This window comes from Macrosteles quadrilineatus, unplaced genomic scaffold (genome assembly GCF_028750875.1).
Source record: "Macrosteles quadrilineatus isolate MER2022 unplaced genomic scaffold, UCM_ALF_1.0 Scaffold_12__1_contigs__length_5162894, whole genome shotgun sequence".
Taxonomy (NCBI): domain Eukaryota; kingdom Metazoa; phylum Arthropoda; class Insecta; order Hemiptera; family Cicadellidae; genus Macrosteles; species Macrosteles quadrilineatus.
Window position 1 is genome coordinate 1992758 of NW_026542605.1, and position 25508 is coordinate 2018265.

The window sequence follows — 25508 nt, forward strand, 5'->3', positions numbered from 1 at the left end:
TTTTAGATAAATATTTCATTTTACTAAGGTAAATATTCTTTCTGCCATTTTATTTTGATCTGTGTGAATGAGTTTATTACACCAAATAGCAATGCATTAGATCAATTTTTGTTATTTCATTTGTATCCACTCCAGTGGAACTTTGTGTGGATAAAAAAAGATTTAAAAGAACGTGGTTTGAGCCCTAAGCACTTTTTTGGATTTGGCAAGGATCTAATCCGTATTTTGTGCAACAAAAACAAATTTTATCAAGTGAATATGCTGCATAACCTTTATAAAATGTTTAGTCTTATCTTTCTTCTTTTTCCATCAAATTTACTCCAGTATACACATGGTGCTCTTGAAAACAAACTTAGCTGATTTCAAATAATTATACTGCCAATTCTTTAAGACTTACAACATTACTATTTATTCTATAAACAAAAACTCGGCAATGCCAATAAATGCGTATACTGTATCTGAAACGTTCTTTAAACACAACCGATCTCTTTGTAAATGATTCATTTAAGTTGCAATCTATTTTTTTTTATCATATCTAATCTTTTCTAACATATTCAAAACTACATTGAGAATAATGCTAACTTAACTCAAAACTTGCTTCTTGGCACAAGGTAAAAAAGCACATTAAGACTTTATGATAATTAAATATGACGTATGTAAAGTTTTAACTGTTTGTTTATAATTATAAAATACCCAGTTGATCCCCTAGAAAACCTTTATTTGAATTCCAACGTTTAAGAAAAATGAACACTTTCCATTTTATGAGTCTTATTCGAGGAAACCCAATCTGTAAAGTGAGGAAACGATGGATTGTAAAGGGAAGTGAAAATTTAATCAAACAATTACTCACCGTGTCAAGCCAGGGTGTGTATTTATAGCCTAATAACAGCGACATTACCACGGTCCGGCATTCGGCAATCCCGTAACTATCACTTATCATATCTTGCATACCTCATAATGATGCTATATAATACGTTATTCTATGGAAATTGAGCACACCGAGAGCTATCCAACGCGTTTTTAGTTGTTTTCCTTTTTTTCTATACTGCCCTTTTTATAAGGATATTTATTTTTTAAATAATATGTAACCGAAAAATATAATACACATTTTAGAAAATGTGTAAGTTGGGTAAACGTGAATGAGTTAGTGGGCCAGCAATATCGAGTAATGGGAAAGGGCTTTTAAAATTTAAAATCTCGTTCTCATAAAAAAAACTTGATAAAAAATAACGAAAAAATTAAAACAATTTAATAGTTCAATTTTTTTTGTTTTTTATCAGATTTTTATCTTAAAACTTTTTATTGCAACTATCATGTAGAGCAAAAAAATCTTTGTATTTTGAAGCATAGTTGTATGAATAATACCGAGGAAATAACCAAAAATGGTAGGCCTACCTACTAGAATCCTGTCCAATGGGTAAACTTAAGTAGGCTCTACTTGAATTAAAATATGGTCTAAAAACTTTAATAATTTAATACTTTAATCTGAAATAGCGACCATACAAAGTAGGTATTTTAAGCCAAGTATAAATTGAGATGAGTGTAGGATGAGTGGCGCGATCTTGTACTCAGGCCGGCATGCTCCTTAGACACAGCTGTTAATTAATAGCCCCTCCAGCCAATGGCAACTAAGTGACCTATAGTTTATAGTGGAATCCGAACCACATTTTTGCCTTGTAATTTAAGAATTGGTCTAGTTATCAGGATAGTACTGTGGATAGTCGTAGAACTCACCACTGCAGACGTTAATCCACACTAGGGAGTATCGCATCCACAGTGCATGCTTATAAATAGGGAATTCATCTTACATGTTTTACAATGAAATTTTTTAGAAAAATCAAATTAGAAAAATGTAAATTCGCTTAGTCTAGATAGTTATTTGGATCATAGTATAGATTCGGTTCTATGCCTTAGAAAAGTCAAAATAATGATTCTCTGCGTTCATAAACAGACTTAAGTCCATTGGAAGGTATTTATTTTAATATTTTTAATATGTTTTAAAGTGTGGTTTTTTAACTTAAGAAATAATTGAGAAACTTATTGCTCATGATAGTAATAAAGACAAAATAGTTATTTGTGCAACTAGTGAGAAAAGTGAGCAATTGACTCACTTGAGAGAAATCCTTACTCACGAGCCGTAGGCGAGTGAGGAATGGTTTCTCGAGTGAGGCAATTGTACTTTGAACTCGAGTTGCACATTATACTTTTCCTACAGTTACCATAAAACAAATAAATTGGTGAAGAAACATAACCTAATTTTACACAGACGTGAACTTTTAATATAACATTTAATGTGAAGTGACAAATACAACAGTACAACAGCTGACCAGCTGATTTATAGCCAGTGCTGCCAACGTATTTCGCGCGTATACGACGTTGCCTGCATGTTACGCGCTCACTATTTCGTGCCTTCACGTTGCAAATCTGGAGTGAGACAATGTTAACATTGTCTCACTGATGAGTGAATTGGCCACTTTGCTTTCTCAAATCAGTGAGAGAACATGTACATTGTTAGGTAACTGTAGGAAAAGTAATATTTTATATTTTACTACGAACATAATTTTGGGTGAACTTAAAAATTAATTAAACCTCCTTAAATGTACAATACAATTGCCAACATATCACATATTTATTATATACATATCGATTGCTCATTCACTTTTTGATGCTATGTGCCATTTTTTTATAACTATGAAACACGATCAAATATATAATTTAAAGCCACCACACTGTACAAGTTGGTTTCTGTCGTCAAGTTGTTGCCATTAACGCTAGGATTAGCTGTCATCAGGGAACTGTCCCCAACTCGACTAAGTCTCCGGCCCCAACTGTCACTTTGACGGATGAACAGGGCTAACGTCTAGCCCAATAATCCTTCTTCACTATGTAAATATTGCATCCATTGATATGAAATTGTAACCTTGATGTGTAATAGTCATCGTTTCTTATAATGCGTTAAGAACAAAATATTTTCGGACTGTTTGTTTACATTAATTGTATTGAATTTTTGAAATAAATTAACTATAATAATAGTTTTTTTCAAATGCACTTTTATGATGCATTTTTATGTCTGTATAATTGATTTCCATTTGTGATTGACGTTGAATACTGCGAGTACACATTTTATCATATTGCATAATCTGAAAACCAACATTAAACTGTGTTTCATCTACGAAAATTATTGAGTGCGAATTATTCATTTCAACTATATGTAACTTATATTCGTATAATTATTACTTCATGTGTTTTTCTCTCTATTAGATAATTGTGCAACATACTATCAGCATAGTGAAATAAGAGTAAATACCGTAAATGACATTATTTACATTACTTGAGAATTAATAACTAACCATTATCCATTTATTTATACAAAAGGAACATTCTTCCATAAACTATAATAATTAATAGAGACAATAAACATGGAATATTGTATGACTTTGACTCACCAAATACTTAGCCATTAGGTATTTCTTAAGCATTAGCAATTCAACGCACTATCTCTTACTCTCTTAGAACAGATAGTTAATTACTTTTAACAGTAATAATTACTGTTTGGATGATCTTATAAGTGATCCCTTCAAGATAGAGTGTAGAAGACAAGGGCAGTGCCACCGTTTTGGCGAGAGGGTGCCAAGTTAGTGTTTACACAATGTGTTTGGTCTCAGTGATTCAATGTGTCAGGTGAACAGACTATGTTTACCCCTTAACTCTGAATACATCATTCTTGTCAGTTTGTTATTAATCAACGCGCTTATAACCGTACAGTACCAGGCCGAGATGCACAGCAGTATTATGTGTTGAATTCTTGTCACTTGTTCTTTTGTGTTGTCAACTATTAATTGATATCATTTATACAAGCTGGAAATAGCTAACTTGGACTGAAAACATTTCCTCTAGACAGGCTCGGTGATATAAACATTCAAATTTTATGCAAGAAGGTCTAAAATTTAAGAAACACAACTGAATGGTGGACATTTATTTTTTTACTTAATGTAATTTAGTCAAAAATCAGATACTTTATGTTATACTTTCAATCAAGCAACATGAAATATATAATAAAGTGATATCTTTCTCAGTGACAATATTTATAGATGAACTCGAATCTTTGAAGACAAAGATATGACTGGCATTGAAGACAATTTGCTTTCAGTTTCATTCACGCAAAAGGCGGGTTTATTATATTCCGTTTGTAATCATCACATTTCCATTGATGTTTGATTTGTAACAGTAACTGTTGCTTGTTTTGTTATGGTATTGTACCTAATATACATTTTCGCTGTTGTGGCGTATTGATTTGATTGAGTGAGATGTTCACATTCAATATCACCAAATGAATAAGTGTTATAACCATTGACTATAACACTATATAGTGTCATATATTCAGTGATATCACGTTTTAAAAACTTTTAGTACTCTGAGGCCGATGATAATTGGCTACCATCTACTTATATGACAAACATTTACCAAGGGGAGTTTACAACTAACGAAATTGACATAACCAACTTTCTGAGGAAATGGCTGGTCATTTTTGGAAAAAATAAATCATTTAGATTGTGCCACATAAAAACTACTGCGAATTGTTTTTAACTATTTTACTAACTAATAATACGTATAGGTTGATAAGGTATACTATTCGTTCGGTATCTTATATAAGACCGATGTTATATCGTTCTTATGGCAGGCAAATTCCAAATCAGGCTACAGGAACGAGAAAAACCACTCAATCGAATAAACAAACAACAAATAAACTATGCAAAACGTATCAACTTCCAAGCTCACTATAGGAAATACAAAGTATGAAGTTGTACATCAAACTGCAAAACAGCACCCTGCATAGTCCTGCATAGGACCCTTAATAGACACCAGAAAATTTCTCTTGAAACAAGAACTAATTGAATCACGCCTCATCTTTTAATTCTTCCTCTATGCGATCGACTTGACTATTCTGAGAGTTAATTAGTTTGCTGGCCAAGGAGAGGGGGGAAGGGGAGAGTTTCAAGAGTTAATTGTCAGTGACCGATGAGAGGTGACTGGAGATAGAGGAGGAGGGTTGACTGAAGTTGTCATCTCAGTCAGCTGGGCTAGTCAATGAGGGCCAGCAACAACCGTTCGTCAAGGGGAAAAGTCAATTAAATAGTCACAATTTAGAGTGATTACTGACTGCAGCATAACTGATTTAAAATGATTTCAAACCGTTGATGGATGAGCATAATTGGAATCTAAAATCCACAAACTAAAAACTTCTTTGTATTTGGAATTGACCAGTCAACACCATACATTCATACAATTGAACAGACTAGGTGAAACCCGTCGAAATCGACGGTTACTTTCAAGGCTTACGTTAATTCATCTAACTGCGATAAATTGGGTGACCTATACATATTTTGAGAATTGTTTAAAGAGTAATAAGTGTAAAAACGATAATTGTATTAATTGCGTTAGTTGCCAAATTTGGTTGATCATTCAATGAATAAAATATTTTCTATACTGTACGTCATCGGAGTAATTATTAGTATGTTATATGGTATCTCTTCCTTTGGAAGAGCCTTTACATAGCATTCTCTAGAGGGTTCTCTAGCATAGTTTTGAGAGATTGATTGTGGGGTTACTGTTGAAGGTGGAATTCCTTGACATGGGGATGTCAGTTAGTTGTCTCAGCCTTATCAATAACATAAAGTTGTCAAAATAACCTCTCTACGGAATGTTAGGTGTAGTGGAATACTTGAAGTGAAGTTGGCTTTTATTCTAAAACTGTTAGGGGCCTCCTAGTTCATATGGTCTTGGCGGCTTCATTGGCAACAAATAATGCAAATGACATAGCAATGGGACATTTCCAAAAAGCAAAAATACTGTAAATTGGCTGTTACGTATATATTGACGTTTACATATTGTTAATCACCGTATCTTATAAAGGATTATGTGATCTAGTTTAAAAGGAATGTGGCCTTTCTGTCATGATAGTAGCTGCTTAAATAGTATTTTCTCTTTGTATCATATTTTACAGCCAAAATGTCGTGTTATTTTTAATAACGTTACAACCTGACCACAAAACCCCGCCAAAGTCCATAACATAGGCAGGTGCAAATAATTTGTCAAGATGGGTACCATTTTAGGCAAGGTTTCTATGTTGGGATTTTATTAGACACGATAAGAGCAGATATTTCTACATAAATATTTGATATGTGTAGAATAATATGATAAAATGTAGGCAAAAGTGGTGAAAGAGGTAGACACCAACCCGTACAATAGTGTACTGTCTTAAAACAGATATATTAATATATCTGTTTTAAGACAGTACAAACTCTTCCCCCATGAAATAATTCAAAGGATACTGTAGATTCTATATCTTCCGAAGTTGATTTATGTGCCGTCTCCATAGCATGTCATCAACAGCAACGGAGTACATAACTCTTCCAATTCTTTTCTTTATTTCGCCTTTTCTCCAAACAATTTTGCCATTTTTCACCATTTCTCTTACCAAAACATGTTCACCTTCTTTGAATTCTCTTATGGTTCCTTTGAAAGATGTACATCCTTGTTGGGCTGTGCGAAATGTAGGTTTCAACGTTGACAATAATGAAGGTCTCAACACATCTAGCCTAACGAATTCCGCAGTTTTCTTCCAAACATCAACTCTGCCGGACTTTTTGTCGTTGTTGATGTCGGTGTTCGTCTGTGAGATGAAAGAACTTTAAGAAGTTTTTCTTTTAGGTTTCCATTTGTGTCCACTTCTTTTCTTAAGTACCTTTTCACTTCTTGAACATAGCGTTCTGCTTGACCATTGCTCTGCGGATTATATGGTGCAATGGTTCTGTGAATAATACCATTATGTTTTAAGTAATTACTAAACTCTTCTGATTTAAATATTGAAGCATTGTCACTCACCAATGTATAAGGTAGGCCGAATCTTGCAAAAATATCTTCCAAAAACTCTATGGTTTTCTTTGATGTTGCTTGTGTCATGGGACAGGCTTCTAACCATTTAGAGAATGAATCTACAACCAGTAAAACGTATTGATTTGATACAGGTCCTAAGAAATCAACATGTATTCTTTTCCACGGTGCATTTTCTGGTTCCCATGGATGCCACGCTTTAGCAGGATTCTTCATATGTGTAGAATAATATAATAAAATGTAGGCAAAAGTGGTGAAAGAGGTAGACACCAACCCGTACAATAGATATAAGATAGTTCAATAAGAAATTATTTAAGAATTGCTGTGATAAAAGGATTTTCCACTGATTTCGTAATGGAACGTTATATTGCAAAACATGACATGATAAAGAAGAAAATCTATTTAAAATAAGAAAATAACATTGCAAATACTTATTTGGTAGAATTCAGAGTAACTCCCAATAAATGTGTGTTGTTTGAAATACAATTTAAAAATGAACAGCTGTTTCATTAAAAAGTATTATTCACATGGCCAAAATGTAAACAACTCTGTGGAGGGATCTTTAAAGGCTTCTGGGGCAGAGTCCTCAGGGATTTTGCTTAGTTTTTCTTTTGATAACTCATCTACAGACCAAGACCTTTCTTTGGACACATCTACCAAGTTTCTACGCCCAGCCGTTCTCTCAAATTAGTGGGGACCAAGTTTCCAGTTAAATATTTAGATTCCCCCATGTTAACCTTATGGGAGAAACTCCAACTTTGATGGCCTGTGGGACAAAGCCCGAGGATTTTTATTACAGGAATTGTTGAAAGGGGGCGTCTACACAATAAATACTTTATTTTGACACGTCGTTTGTAAAAATCGGTCCATTATTAACGGAGGAGTAGTATTTTGTAGAAATCGCCTTCACGTATTATATATAAGGATTAGTATATTTAATTTGGACGGATTAGCCTCACAACTATTTTTGATTTCTAGTTTAAGTGAGCTCTCGGAAAACCTTTGGTTTCAAAACCTATATAATTATGTTGGTTTTATATCAACTGTTCGTGGTGTATACTACCAGTGTGTTTGGTTCAGTACCATAGTCCTAGTTTTTTTTTCATTCAAAATTTTTCCATGGATGTAGTCAGTTGTACCTTAGAAACTATTAATAGATAGCACTTTTTGCATTAAGCCAGAGTGCTTAAAATAAGATACTATTTTGATAATGTTTCAAAGTTGGCAATGACATTATATTTTAAGTTTATAATATATAATGGTTTTAATGTGTTCATTCATGTTTCAGGTATGTAATCGAGCTTTAGGAAAACGTGTGAGTAAGATTGTTGCACAGCGTTTATAGCTTATTGGCTAGTATAAGTAAGCTGTGGTACTTTTAAAAAATCTAAAAACAGCTAATTATGACTTCTTAATCTTAACGTTTAATTTTGTATGTTTGTAATTTTTTATTCAGTAAAAATCGATTCCTTATAAAATAATGCATGTTTTTTAACTTTGTTTCTCCTAATGGGTTGAGAAGTTTACTTGCGTAAAAGCATTTAAAAGTGCATTTATGGGGCACACAACCCACACTTGTAAGGGTTTGTCACCAACTTTTAGTAATGTGAAGAACTTATAAAAAGAACAATCCTCTTCATCTGCAGCAGATTGCGTTGCTTATTTTTAAGTTTTCTAAATGACTATTTTGATATACATATTGAAGTCTGATGACCGTGATAATGGAAAGAAAAATAAAGAGGAATAACGGTGGTCGTAGCAGCAGGCTTATCGAGTGGAAAAATGGCAAGTCTGGTGAGGAAAAGCGTTTATGGTCCTTGCGGGAAAACGTTCGAGATTATATGATATCACCAGACATAATGCCCGCCATCGAGCTCCCATAGTTTGTGGATTTTAGCAAATAATCATGAAATTAAACATATCAAAAATTGGCCCGAGTACTTAGCAAATTAAAAAAGTTATAAACATTTGTTTTACCTGGGAAACCTACTTATACCACAGAGTAAATCAAAAGTCTTGTTTTGTGTTTATATGGATGGAAATTCCGGAGAAGAGCTTCAATATTTTATTCCTTTTGGAGTAAAATGTTTTTTTGTACGTCAACAACTATACAGATTTAGAAAAAAAGGTTTAAACACTATTCTATTTCACTCTCACGTTCCGAATGTCAGGTGTGTTTGTATCAGTAGCTTATGGTGTAGTATTATTTTCATCAGTTTATACTGGATGAAAATATAAAATAAAATATGTGCTATCTTTGACTTATATAAACCTACCCGTTCAATATGTTTTGACAATTTAGCTAGTTATTTTTCCTCAAAAAGATCAAATACACACAGTACTTGGAATAGGCCTGACACTTATTGCAATACTATTGAGGTTTGACTTTCTGTTTTAGTTTTACATTTTTGATAGGTTTAGGTACATGGAAAATCAAAATGTTACAATAAGTTGCTTTTCGATCAACATTTAGTTTGTGAAGAAAGCACTTTTTCAATTGGGTACTGAAACTCTTGTCAGCTTCCGTGTTAAATTAATTTTATGTTTCGAAAAATGCCCAATGTCCATGCACTTTTCTTCATTGTAACTTCTTAAATCATTAATACATTAATTAGATAAATCTTAGGCTTCTCATTCGTTCTTAATAAAACCACAACTTCCTTGTAAACTTGTTACAACATTATTTCGTTAAATCTGTCACAATTTACGTGGGTTTTACAGCTGTATTCCAGCTGTTGAAATGCAGGAATTCCGCGGTTTCGGTGTCGCTAATTATACAAACAACACTCGGACACCAAACAGCTGTTGTTTACTGTCACCTGACTGCACTGTGAGCATCAGTAGCAAGAGTCAGCCGTTATTTATGAAATGTTCCGAAAACATTAAACATTCTATACCCTTTACTATTACTCCATTAGTCTGGCTTGTTTTTCTAAAATTTGTATTTAGTGTACAGTATAGTATTTTAATATTGTTTGTTAAATATTGTGATATGATCAAAAAAACTTTATTTATTTCGAAGAAAAGTTTTCTAGGGTTAGTCATAAAAAGAAAATATTCCTTATGTATATTTCTTTGAACTATTGTTTGGTTTTGGACCAATGAGCCTGTTTAGAAGAGCTTGAAGCATATTAGGTCAGCTATTGCCTTTATGTTACAGTCAAACTCACTTTGACCAAAACTACAAGTTATTTTACATAATGTTTGAATATTATATACAATAACTGGATTAATTACCTAAGCTACCTAGCTATTCTCCACAATTCTTGTCATAGTGACATTTGTCCTATAACTTTTGTTACTTTAGCCAATCCATGTAAGCTATGATGATAAAATTATTAATAATGACGGATTAAATTATTAATACACAACTTTCGATTGCGAATTTGATCATGTAAAATGCTCTAATATGTGATTACAATGCAGAAAAATTAATCTGTCCTTGTAGTAGAAATGTAATGGATTAAACAAGGAATAAGCCCAATTGGATAATCGTAGCATTGCCGAAAGATCCAGAAAGAAAATATAATTCTAACTAAATTAATTTTATATAGTTTAAATAAAGAGACAATTTTATATAAATAGGTAAATTATGTAAAAAAAATAAAGTTGAAAATGTTACAGTCACATGTTTCAGTTAGGAAGGGATTTGTTGTAGGAAATATCAACTCATCAATCATCTCTAAAGACATGTCACATGTTCTTGTAAAGTTAGTTTTGTAAAAAAATATAAAACCAATAGCATTGGAAGATGATTGGTGCCTAATAATATACCTAATAATAAGTTCCTAACAATATACCTATTGCCTCATAAATACTACTATGTATTTTTTGAGGGATTATAAAATGGTAGAGAGCACATGATTGATTTTGATTTAAAACATTCTTAAACTTTTCGAAGGAAAACTTAACAAAATCAATAGCATTACAATGGTACCGATGAGCGGTGAAGTTCCTAATAATATTGCTATTGCCTCATAAATACTCACTCCACGACTCTCCCCCGACGAATGAATTATGTCTTGATTAAATTTTCATTCGATGTTCCACTAGATTGCTTTTCGATATTGCAGTTTGCTTTGTTGAATTGACAATTCACTCGAATGTTTCCTTAGTGTTAGGGTTGGAGGATGAAACGGGTTCTGTAAATGTAAAGTGGTTGTTTATCTAGATATGAACAATGAACAACAATCGGTTGTTGCCTAGTATTACAGGTTCGATGCAATAACTGTGTAAGTGGTTTATTTAGTTAATTAACACCAGTTTTAAAACGTTCTATGGTTCCTAGAAGATTAAGGTATGTTATAAAACGTACTTACGGTATACAAGTTTTTGTATGACTCGAAAACCTACTTTCTATAATTTGTTTGGCTATGTACAGAATATTCTCAAACTGTTCAATTTTGACTGTGCTAAAATGCACTCTTCATTAATAATTATCTCTTGCGATCCTTTTCAACTCATTTACGCTGTTAGGTTTAGCTTAGCGGTTGGTTGAGTGTGGCTTAAGATGATGGCACATACAAAAATTGTCATCTTACATATTTTTGTACCCTCTTTTTAACACTTCTAAAAATTTGTTTATGATTGATCGTGTTTTTATTTCATTATTTTATCATTTTTGTCTCACACGGGTCTCCTGATGTTTAAAACAAACAAAATAGTACAGTTTGTAAAGCGAAGAGATACGTTTATTTGTCTAAAAGTACTGATTACATGAAATAATTAAAATTCCACGACCAATTTCCACGAGCTATTTTTTTAAGCAGTCAAAGGTCTGTGACAACATTTAATGTTTATGCAGTGTTAAAAAATATGGGTAAATACATGTAAATAATGAAACATAAAGTTGCTTGAGGTTTAGAGGCAAGTAGTTTCATAGTATACTCTGTTTATTGAAGGCCCGTTTTATTCCTGTTGTTTGATAAACGAATAACTGCAAATATTTTAAATTTAGAGCACAGATGATCAAACCTCTCTTAAATCTCCTTGATAAGAGTCAAACTAATTGAGTTTAAACGTATATTGTTTAGCAAGAGGTCTGTAAAGCTCCAATTGAATGAAGGAGCTTAGCCGGGTAATATGTAGACAATGAACGAGGATCTTTACTTTCCCTTTCTTTCCAGCCTCTTTCTCAAATCTTCTTTTAGTGTGATCCGTTTACTCTCTTAAATTCAATTCTTCATTAGATAAAAAAACCTGATTTCTTTTCTTGGGTAAATACAAACACATAAATAGTTCAGAAATAAGTAAAGTAACAGTTCAATGAGCATAACATTTTATGCAAAATATTTTATTTATATTACGGAACTTCAATATTATTTTTAATACTAAAATGTATTTGTACAGTAATTTGAGTAGAGTATTATTACAAATAAAATGTAACGGAATACTAATAATGTCAATTTAAACTTTTCTCATAAAACTATTCTTCTAATTTGAAATGGATCAGTAAAAAAAAAAAAAACGTTTTTAGCTCCATTTTTTGACATAATATTGGGTTATCAATGATGTTTTCAACCAGATTTGTAAGTCAATCAAATACAATGTCTACTCTTCCAGTAATGATGTTTTTTTCTTAAATTATTTAAGTGTATTTATGATTAAATATAAAATCCTCCATCCTTACACTGCCAAGCTATTTACGGCTTACAGTTTAAATTTTAATATTTTTTTATTCGACATAATATTGTTACAACTATTAAATGATTTATGCACGTTTCATAAAGTTTGTCAAAGATTTTCACTTAATTTTCCGATTTTTTATTGGATAGGGTATTTAAAAATTGTATAGCAATTATAATTTGTTTTTGCTTTTTTCTTTAAGTGGATGAAACGCTTCTAATGGTACCTTTTTCGTGCCACATGGACTGTGTAAAAGAGGTTACTTCACTTCACTCTTCACAGTCATGGGGTGAACTTGAAGTTGACCCTTGCGTGGAGGGTCCTCAAGTGTCGCTCTCTAGATGGTTTGCTTGTTTACTTTTCCACTCACGCACAATCAAACAATAGAGAATTTATTTTTGTCATTAAAGAGTAATTGGATCCACCCTTTAATGTCTTAACGTAGATATTGTAGAAATGTCTATGATTAGTCACTCTTTTTTGTAGCTAGATTTTCCTATAATTTTTTTCAATAAAATTTTATTACAAAGTACCATTGCACATTTTTATAAATAAAATATCATTATTCTGACATTAGTTTGCCCATTAATTATGGGAATACTTGGCAAGCTTAAAGAGTGGAGTCTCCAATACTTCACTCTAAGGATAATGCAAGGGTTTGTTTTGATAGTTTGCGGAAAAGAATCGTAAAATACCGCAGTAGATATTTTAAATAGAAAATTATTAAACACCAGGGTCTCCAGTTTAGTTGCGTTAGCTAGTTGTGTAAGATTGCATTACGATTATTCGCCGCATATTTAGTTCATAACAATTAGCTAATGGCAAACAGCTGATGAGAGGAGTGCAGGCTTATCACGTCATAGATGCTGATCCCACAATATGATCACGTCTCAGACGAATAGCCTTCACGTATGCTGTTTCACCATATTGACTATCAAACATAAATTGAAATAAAAATTACGATATTTCTTATTAATTTTTATTTATAATTTAACCTTGGTATACGTAAAAAATAGGTAATTTATCCTAACAAACCTTCACCAAAACCTTACCAACACGTTTGACAGTGAGGTAATAGCTATTTTTGTATTGTGAGCGCAAAGTACGTTATTGCAACTCTTAAATCTCCATCAACTGGCAAATTACGTATTTGCACTCTTACACAAATAAATATACAAATAGCAACTAAATATTTCCTGCCTGCATATTTTGGCCAAATTTAACAGGCTGCATTGGACAAATAGGATAATACAATAAAGGGGTTATGGCCTAAGGTAGTAACCTTCAATAGCTATCTACCTACTGATCATCACCACACGATAAAGGATTGTTTTTCGGTGCTAAAATTGATAGGCCTTATCATGCATGTAAATGCCGAATAGGTTGAAGTTTTTCCACATTCATAAACATATTGAGACCTTAAAAAATACTAGGAATACGCTAATTTTACCCGTATAGGGACGAAACGAAAATAGTGAATAAGGCTACCAAATATTTCCTAACATGATATAAAACTATGTTACACTAAAAATTTCGTTTCCGAAGGATAATATATTAAATATTCACAACTGTAAAAAATTTCTTATAAATGAAATAGACCACTTTTTATTACAGGAGTTTGTTTGTAGTAAGCTGTAAATATGCGTTCTAGGTAAGATAGATTACGTACGTGTTAACGTAAGTATGTGGATACAAAGTGTTGTAAGTGTAAGAGATAACTTGACGTAAAACATATGAGATTGATCATCTTCAAACTTCTGTGCTTGACATCCATTATCTAAACTTTTCCAATAATCGTTATTCTGTGCACAGCACACGTCTAATGGTGATGGCAAGATCGAATATGGACTTGAGATTATAAATCCCAAGGATTGTAGGAAATGGAAGGAAATGAAAGGAAGTGAAAGGGGAAATAAAATAAAAGCCTTCGTTCATTGTCTCGGCATTACTTGAGTTAAGCAGCCTTCATTCAATTGCGATCTGGCGGTACTCTTCTTATGTTCTGCTCAAATTGGTAGCGGAAAATATTTGAGCCTAAGTGGGTTCTATAGTTCAATACTCTTTTTCATTGTGTTTTACTATTTGCAACGTACTAATTTTAATTTGTATAGAAGACATACAATTATTTTATCACCAATTATTTTATTTTACGATCCATCTATTTTTTTAGTGAACTATTTGAAATAAGAGTCTAAGACCACTTTAAAAAGACAATCGGCACATTCTGTACAGTATGATTTACAGGGGGGCTGAAAAGTATGCACCCTCCCCCTGAAAATTTAAACCATTTGAGTTATTTAAAATCAGTTTGTTGCAACCTTTATAGATATGAAGGGCTACAATAATGATGGCTGAGTTTGAACATTTTACCCTTAGGGGTAGTGGGGATAAGGGGTAGCTCAAAGATTTCAAATGGGAAGTTTGGTCGACTTTGATATCATTTTACAGGTCTTGACGAAACTAAACAATTAATGTAAAGAAAACCAAAATAGGACCACTAATAACAAAATGGTGCCCTAAAATTATTCAATTCCAATTAACCAAGTAGGTGGCTAAAAAGTAAATTGCACCCCCGTGTTACCTTTTAACGATTTAAGATATTTTATTTAGTTTGCGGCAACCTTCTTAGATATGACGGGCTGTAGTAATGATGGTTATTTTTTTATTTTGCCCTTTGGGGGAGTGAGGATAGGCAAAGGTCAATGTTTTAAAATAAGAAGTAAAGTCGACTTATGTTGTTCACGACATCATTTTAAAGGTCTCGAAGAAACTAAATAATTTGCATAAAGAAAATATATACCGGACAACTAATAACGAAATGTTTGCAAAAATTAATTTAAATAACCAGCGTCAACATTTAAGCTGTAATTTTGTTATTAGTGGTCTGATCATGTATGTCAATTGTTTAGTGTCCTCTCTAATGCGAAATTCGACTATACTTCCTATTTGATAACCTTGAGCTACCCCCTACCACCACTAACCCTAAGGGCAAAATTTTTAAATTTAGCATAGTTATTGTAGCTTTTCATATCTAAGAAGGTTTCTGCAAACTAATTTAAAATACCTAAAATCGTTAAAATGTTAAGAGACAATTTTCAGCCACCATGTATACAGTTGTAGTTTACTGTCCATTTTAGATACTCTTTAAGAGAATAGAAAGATTTCTTTCTTTACAATATTACTTTTATGGAGTTTCATACATCCCCAAAGAGTCGGGTATTTTTTACTTTTTCCTAGTTTTGTATCCATAATAACGTTACTTCCACAATAAACTTGTAATAATAGGACAACCCACCTATGGGCTGAGCAGACAGGGAACATGTTCCACCCGACAATGGTAAACAACAGCTGTTGCTAAAGAAGTTAACAGCTGGTTTATGTTAGAGTCAGCTGTCGGTATAACTACCTGCCTAAATAATAATTAAATGCTGTGCACGGCGAAATTGTGCCCATAAAACTAGCTTTTAATTTCATTCAGATTTTGCATAACGTTCTGAATATAATTCATGAGTCGATTTTTTTTATTTTTACAGTTGATTATTTATGAATTTTTTACCCACTGTAAAAATATACAAGGCAGAGAAGTTAAGCTATCAGTCACCAAATATGTTAGTGTATTGTATTTATGACTAATTTATATTATTACATTTCTTTTAGTAAACAATTTCCTTTCAACGGGATATTTAGTAAAAGAACCCTTAAGTGGCTGAAGCTATAAGTAGTCTGCGTTAGGATGTATCATTAATCTTGGATGAGTAGTAGAGACTGCCCGCCAAACGTAAAAAGATTACGTTAATCTTTGTCTTCGTAATTGAATTATAACAAAATCTTTAGTAATGTAATTTGCAATGTCTAAAATGGAAAGAACAGATATTATTCTATAAACTAAATGTTTTGAATTCTTTGAGACAGCATTAAACAAGTAGAATAAAAAGAATTTCCTATAGTAAATGAAATAAAGTATAAAGTAGGTTAAGGTAAGACCAGTTTAATACATTTGCCGGTCGGCCGAGACAGTAATGATATTTGCGGCTCTGTTGGATCTCTGAGGGAAGGGAAGATCTCATTGAGCTAAGAGGCCCAATTGGATAAGTGAGACATTACCGATGAGACATCGCCGTATCGATATTGATATCTGGTTATTGATAACTGCTCCAGGCGATTATTCATGTAAAATGTATTAATGTAATCTTTGCCACTATTACCATCATGAAGTACCCTAGCCAATGGTTTTGAATCCATAACAACTTGTTGATTTGATAAAAATATATAGGCTACATTGATTTTTGTGATAATATATTTTTACCAATTTAATAAAAAAAACTTATTTTTTACTATTTAGGTCACAAAAATATTTTATTAATTTGATTACAACATTCTCATACATTATGTTATATATTATTGCAATAAATCTATACAAGACGGTCTATAGCTAACTTTAGCTTTCTTCCCTTATAACTCAGTGTTTTTTTAAAACAAATTAATAATAATTAAACATTGTCAATATACCGGGTGTCCCAAAAAGAATGGATCAAAAGTAAACTTGCATAAATACTTTATTATTAAAGATTAAAAGTTTAATTTATATACACCTGTTTCCTTAAATTCATAAGTTTTTCCTACTATTGTTTCACTGTCTAATCTCTACATGTTCTCCGCTATTTAGTCAAAGAAAGTCAAGTCAATGCAGCTCTGACTGAACATTGTGGTGTATTTTTCCAAAGGCTTCCCATATCTTTGCTTTAAATTGATCTATAGTTGAGATGAATGAGCGATAGACACACTTGATCTTTCACAAACCCCAAAACCTAAAGAAATCACACCACAGATTTTATCTTTATAAACCATTCAATACACTGTGCTTTCAACTGCAACTCCATTTACTATATTGCAGCTTAATAAAAAAATTCAAACAGGCTACAACAATGGAACAGCTGATTTCTGTTGAAAGGTACCGAAAGAAACTCTAAGATATCAGCTTTAAAATTTGCCATAGTTGACTTTTTTAGGACCTTTGGTAACACGTATTAACATACGTGTTACCAACATACATCAAATACCTAAAATCATATTTTAGCAAATAATACCTAATCTTAGCTAATTTAAGCTTAAGCTAATTTTAGCTTAATAGCTGTAGACATGATCCATTCTTTTTGGGACACGGTGTAGCTTGTTAGCCTACTGGGTCTGATGACTTAATCGAAATCGATCACCACTTACCACGTTTTATTTGTATTTGCCGTCTTGTGAGCTAATAGTATAGGTATGTGTAAATATATGTTTCAAGTAGTGTTATTTGGGATGTACTTTAGGCAACTTTATTAGCACGTACACTGCTGATCAAGAAGATAAAGAAGTTGTTTTTGTTATCTTCGTGGCCATTTTGATTAAGAGGATTTTGTACTAAAATATATCTTTTATATGTTAAACATATGAAAATACTAAAATTTCTGTACTCGTATAAATTTAGTGTTATTTTAAAATAAAACAGTGCATGTATATTAGTGCCACGTACAGCTACGTAGTAAGATACAGGCTGACGGGTTCTATGCTTTATGTATACTTGATTACATTGAATCGCTGATTAAAGAGTCCACCATTTACTTAGTAAAGAATACTGCGCTGCTCTTAAGTCTATAGTTGAGTGAGATTTCTTTTATTGAGCTGACTGATAATTTAACTGGACCAGTTTTGACGAATGTTTCTCTATTCTCTAAAGGTTTTTAGCAGGTAATTATACTTGTTAAAGAGTTGAAACACGAAGACCAAATTCGAATATAATGTTGTCCGTTGTACTTTTCATACGCAGCCAAGTTTCAGATTAAATTGACACCTACCTATTACAAAACTAACTATTTTTTATAACTATTTTCAATCCATCGTTCCTTGAAACAATTTTAGCTGCGTTTCACTAATTAATTATCAGTCACACTTTGAGATCTCCAATTTGTTGTCTCATTATTCAGATTGCTGAGTGGAAACTCGCTTTATATCAGTTTGAAACAATTACACGGCAGAAGACAGACGCCAAGTCAGTTACACTTCATCAACAATTCATCCCGCTGATATATTCTGTCATTAACAGCAAACAGTAACAATACCAAACGACTCGGCGTCTCAGCTGACGCTTTTAGCTTTTCATCTGGTTGCGATTGCAACAGTTATTTGTGACTTGCTTAGAAAATATATTCTCGAATAGAAAATAATATTTTTTGTCCTACTTCAGCGAAAACGGTCGTTTTAATACATGCGTTACAGGTATAAATAACGCTCTTTTTAGTCTCTAGTGAGTAAAAGTCTGCGGTTGTAAACTACGATTATGAGCAATCGCATGTATAGTTCTTATTATAGATTGAGTAATAGGCTGTAGATTGTTTTTTTTTCATTTTTGTCATTAGTTCGACATATCGATGGTAAAATGAACAATATAACAATCGTAATAGACGAAATTATGGAATCTTATACTTGTTTGCATTAACGAAATTGAAAAAAGTTCGGAATTCATTTTTAGATGTTATCACCACATAAAAAATGTTTTCGTTATCTTACTTACTTTTTTCAATAAGACGAAAAAATATGGTTTATCCCACTGGCAAAACGTGCCCTTTCAACCCTCCCTCATTTAAAAACTAGAGGTCTGGTCGAAAAGATTAATTTTACACCCTAGTGATGAAATACACTATTTCCGTACAAAAACAAGAGGCGACACATTTTTTTTTCTTATGACACAAATGAACTACAGAATGTTATTTTTGCTTTTTACATACCAATTTATGCAAGTGTAATCTGCTTAATATGGAAAACATTTTAACATTTTAAAATGTTTTGGGAATATACAGTAGTTTAACAGTTCTATTTATAATATGAATGATAAATAAAAATGAAAAATAGCTCGGTTATGAAACCGTTGCATGTAAGAAAAATTTCATACTCAATAAAAAGATTTAATAAATAAATAAACGAGAAAAAGATAATACAGTATAGTGAGACGGGTATCTTATACAAAGGTATTACCCTACATTTTATAGATTTAGACTATTAAAAATATCTTCATAAAAACGTATTGGTAAGCTTGGCAGTGAGTATTACTACACCTTTCTCCACAACCTTTTAACAATCTACATTAATTCTGTAAGTTTCCCTGTAAAAATCTCAATTCAAACATTTTAATTCAATTTTATAATTACTTAAACTCATTTAAAGCAGATTATTGAAAGACATGACATTTGAAGTATAAAAAATGAAGATAATGGAAATGAGGAAGTATTAAAGGGAAGTTCTGTGTGATGTCTTGTGTAGTAATGTTTACAAATACTAGCTAATGTTTTAGCTAAGATCACTAATTAAAATCCCAATCATCAATGCAGGTAGAGTTCTAACTTATAACCTTTCATAGTCAGGCACATGTAACCATTCAAAGGTGAACTTTCTATAACAATTTCTTTGGCTTATCTTATGCCAATAATTAGATCCTTACTGAACAGTTTTTGTATTTAAAATTAACCGAGATAACACAATAAGCTGAAAACAGTTACAAACTTGCTGTGGAAGTGTGTTAAAGTGTTCGAAAAGTGTTTTAAGTGCTACATGACAGACCTTAACGGCAACAACATAAGATTGATCACCTCCAAACTTGTGACTCCCCAAAGTTTCTAGGAACTTTTCTGACACTACATTTGTTAACTTAAATTTTGTAAGAGTTTGGTTAAAATGTAAATGCATTACTAAATAGTTTGTTACTAATTAGAAGACGGTTTTTGATATTTTTGGCTTACGACAAAAAATACATGTAATAAACTGAAATCAAAGATTCCTCCCAAGTGGCAAAAACGATGATCCGTTAACTAGAGATGTTGGTTTGAGTTCAAGACGTATTTGGTAATTTTGGACGATCAAAAGGTAGCATTTAGACCTAAGGTTTTTTCCATAACAGTAATATTTCAAAGTTATAAAATGTAATTTTTGCTAAACGTTCTTGGTGTTTAATCCACGAAGTGTTTTTCATCGGTTTATTCTATTTTCATTGTCATATAAAAAAAATCCAATCGAGGTTAACAAATTATTTCACAAAATCATACCAAAGCATTTTCTTGCTAAACTTTATAATTAATATTTTAACTATTTTGAAGGAAAATACATGGTCTGCTGTTGTTTAAGAAACGTATATTTGATTTTGTATTGTAATCGTTATTTGGAACTATCTTTGTAAAAAACAAAAAAATCTGACTTTAAAATAATGTTGTGAATAAAATGTATTTAAAGGCACTAAATTTAATACTTTGCTATGACCAAACATACACAACTAACAGATAGTTTTTTTAATTCTTCAATTCTATATTTGAAATCATCAACATGCATGATTAGTAAGGAACAATCATTAGCCTACAGCTTGGCTACCCCCGCCCCCCTACTGTGAACCAAATTGGAACACTTTGGAATGAAAAGAGAGGAAAACGAGTGGTTAATGAGCTCGTCGTGTAGGGGACTCTTAGGTTCTTGGACACTTAAACACGCCAACACTTGAAACCGGACAAAAACCTGCTTCAAACCACGCAAAAGTGAAAAAGTGTTTGAAATAAAAACAATCGTTTCCAGTTCTTTAACAAAAATGTTAAATGCTCTTTCCTTTGCTATGTGGTACACGATATAAATGTGCGCTTTCAAAATAGGAAAAAAATATTAAATACAATTAAATTTTACTCTTTCTATCAACATGGAATTAACAATTTATTTAATGATTCGAGGTATTTACTTTAAATTGAGACTTTTTTATGTTTTAAAAGGTTTTTTGTTATGTCATTTTATTGTATACATTACAAAAGGTTAATAATCTTAGGACAAACCATCAACATTTGTCAAACGACTGACAGCATTAATTTCACTCCTCGACGCGCCAAGAACGTCTTCTAAAGTGTTTTTTTTCTGTTTTGTTCACGACAATATTTGTTTGTAAGAAAATCTAAACAAAATGTCAAATGCATTTTGGATCTTCTCATACTCTGTATTCATACAATTATCTTTATGTTAACACTAGTGGCACAAATGTTAAATATGCAATTCAACATGTTGGTTAATCTTAATTTGGATGGTAAACATTTTGGGGATCAGTGACCAAATCATATTTTGACTTTGAAATTTGACAATATTAGCCACAAAATTATGTTAAATAGAAGCTTAAAATGCATGAAGTAGGCCTATCACTAATTGTTCCTAAATTTCCATAGCGCGCCCTGGTTTCAACCGTAAAGGTTTTATTCATAAACAAATTATTTTTAATCAGTTTTATGACTGGAATTGTGAAGAACGGCCATCTTTAGCACACGAAAGTCTCGAAACTAGTTAACAAATATTTGGCCAACATTTTAATTATTTAAAGTCAATTTGATGTTCAATTCAATCTGAGGTTGTGTTGTGACAAAAGGTTGAGTGCGAAAAATCTTTGTTTACACACTCACTAATTCAATCTGACAGTTACTGTAGTATGAGTTTCTGTTGTGTATGAAGTAATACAGTGCAGCATCTCTGAAAGTCAACCCGTGATTAGATTACATCACTGTATCAAGCTTCAATCTTCCGCTGCTTCAGGGTTACAACCCCTTAACAGGCAATTTGTTGTTCATACGAGTAGAGGCATTTTTAGATGAAGGAGAAATTTATGTGTAATTTTGCTAGAAAGTAAATTGATATACAATTTAACACATTTTAAGGCGCAGAAAGTAATTCAAAATTGATCTAATTCCCTCACATTTAAATAAAAATTGGTTGACCGACTGAGTATCTGGGGTAGTGGTTATACGAGGTAGTGCTGGGCCAACAATCAAAGTGTCGCCGGATCGACTCTGAGAACAGTCGGTAGCTTTTTGATGACCCTAATCTGGACCCAGCTGTCCCAGAGATAAATAAATGACCCCCTAGGATTTAAATAAATGATCCTGCCTAATGAAACAGATAGTCAGCAACAAAACTACACAGATTTCTCATTTCACTAGTATTTGGGTTAAAATACTCACTTAAGTGGCATCCCCATCTCAATTAATACCTAATGAAAATAATAATGATAATTTACAAATTAATAAAAATAAATGTTATGTTATTCAGTTGTTATGCATTTTAGTTATGTAGCTATGCAATCACTTCTCCAGAAAATAAAAGACACCGAAGTATCCAAAGCTACACTGTGACTGGAGTATGGTGTTCTGGGTTGCGGTTGACCTAGTGGTGTCATTAGTGCTTTAAGAAAACAAGTAATCTTACTCTTTAGCTTATTCTATAAAAAAATATAAGAGAATACGTTGATTCCAAACCAGATTGAAATTATTTGTGAAAACAATTTAACGTAAAATATTTATGATTCGTCTTGGCACACAGATTACAGGCAATAAATTTATTCACATAGTGTTGAAAACTGTTAACGACATCGTAAACATCAGCGAATGACGGCTTACTTACAACAGAACAAGTGTGGAGTTCAGGAGCCAAGCCAAATCCCAGTTTACTGTTATTGTTGGATGTTTGCTCATGAAAGTAAGTTTAAATACATCAGATTTTCTTTCTAAAATAGAGTAGTAAGAGCCATCTCTATTGAACTACTGGGGCAAAGACCTTACGGTGAAGTTTATTCAAAATGTAAAACACTTATTTTAAAGTCTTTAAAAAAATTTTAAACGTAGCGATGCCGAGCTATTTCATTTAAGTTAGATAATGAACATGAACACATATTCTTTTGCAAAGGGTAAAGCTTATTTTAATGTGTATTTCATACTTAGCTGGATTGTAGGTGTGCCGAAGCTTAAGGTTTGTGTGTCTTTAAACAGAGCGCTATAGACTTTTGTTTTAATGCCTGAGGAAAATCAACGGTTTATAAATAGTGCTTTTATTTTTTGGAAATAGTTTTGAAGCTGGCAAAATAACAAGAAATAAATCGCAACATCAAAACTCACTCTACATACCAGGGACAGAAACTTGTCATAAATATTGTTTTGAGTTAACTTTCATAAGGTAAACTGACTGTATTGTTGTGAATGAATTGAAAGTGTTATTCAAAATGACCCCAAGTAATGTATTTGACTACCACAATATCGAATATTACCGAGATAAATTTGTGATTGGTTAGTGTTTTCTATTAGGCTTTCAGTGAAAGCTCTTTTCTCACGCCATCCTTCTTCTTCGATCCGATGTAAAGAAATGTGGATCCAGTCGAAAGCTATGTATTTATGCACTGAAATAGATTGGAAACAATCGATTCAACCGTTACTTTTGATACGACCGATTTCTTACAATGGATGTTAACAAGTGAACAAAATGCACCGCTGACATCATCGTATCCATTTGATGATTTGGTGATTTTTACTTCCTGTCAAGTAAATTTTATTTTTCACTACACTACTATGAGCTTAGCTGTTTTCATTATGTGTGTACAGCCTGCGAAACATCATATTTTCAACAGGTGTCTATTGTTTACTACAGAAAGTAACATTGTTTACAACCAAAAATGTTCCACTGTCAACAACTTCAAATATTTGTTATTGTTTTATCAACTGTTTCCATTTTCAACAACTAAAGTAAATATTAAATTTAAATTGAAGGCATAGCCTAAAGAATTCTATGAGTTTTGTAATGAAGAAAAGTACTTTGTAGTGTAGCAAAAAGTAACGTTCAAAACACGAGTGAAAGTGGGTCTTTACTTATTCTTGACCATTTAAAATGTGCAATAAATCTCACTCTTCAAACATGGTCTCAAATATGCAATGCCTCACTTTCTACTCTTGTTTTGAAATATACTATTTACTCCGTGTGAAAAGGAGCTTCTTTAGACCGGAAAACGCATGTAATAAATCAGCTGTTTTGCAAGTACGACGACAAATTGTAATTATTGACAACATTGAGATGGAAATCCCCTTTTTCGCTACACTACAGTTCAATCATGTTTTCATTATGTTAATCACCTGTGAAAATACATCATTACATTGTTTACTACGCAAAAAGAATGTTTACTATACAAAAGTAATGTTTACTATTTTTTTTTTGACGTAAACCTCAAACATGTTTAATTTCCACAACTGTTTCAATTCTTAACAACCAAAACGGTACAATAAATGTAAATTTGAACTTTGTACTTGTAAATGTTTTTAACTGTGATATAAGATATCCCATTTCTGTTTTATTTCAAAAATAATTATTAGTCCTTGTAATGTAGCGAAAAGTAGTAGTCAACACACTAGTGAATCGCACATCAAACATAATATGGTCTATTATGTTATGACTCACTTTCTACTCCTGTTATGAAGTATACTATCTTTCCTCACATTGATGTAGACGTGTATGTTTTACCCATATTTCTTTGTTTCAGTAAAATATTAATTTTCCACATATTACAGCAAAATCAGCGTTTTAAATACTTGCCTTGCGGAGTCTAAAGTGGTATTTGTACTCCCTGGAGTAAAAAGCTTTTTTAGTCCCTAGGGAGTAAAAGTCAGCTGTTGTGAATTTCGATTGTAAGAAATTGCATGGTTGGAAATTATTTATCGATGGATTTATTAGTTTAGGTTTTAGCTTCTTGTTGAATTCTCGTCAATTTCTACGTATTGATTGTATAACGTACAACACAATCGTAATAAACGAAATGATTGAATCGCTTAAATGATTAAAATAGCTCTGCTTAATTGACATTAACGGAATTGAAAACAAACCTTGAAGTTGTTTTAAGAAGTGTTGTTATATTTACATGAAACGTATTTTCGTTTTCTGGCTTAGTTCAAGATGCAATATGACGAAAAATTAAATTCATGACACGGGCAAAAAGTGCCTTTTTAACACTCACTCATTTCCCAAGTGAAACTTGGGCTCCGGTTGATAAGATTTTTTGAAAAGATTTGAAAAGACAATTCGTGATGGAATTTACTATTATTTTAATTTATTAAAGGTGTAATTTTAATTTACCTTAATAGTGTTGTCTAATTTAAATTCACACTCAACTCTCTAATTTACTG

The 25508-nt window shown here is 32.1% G+C and overlaps 1 protein-coding gene across 3 annotated transcripts in view; it reads left to right on the top strand.

Annotated features, from left to right (window-relative positions):
- Positions 1–25508, top strand: part of LOC129004899 (RNA-binding protein Raly-like) — a 275020-nt gene that overhangs the window by 236695 nt on the left and 12817 nt on the right. The window lies entirely within an intron of this gene.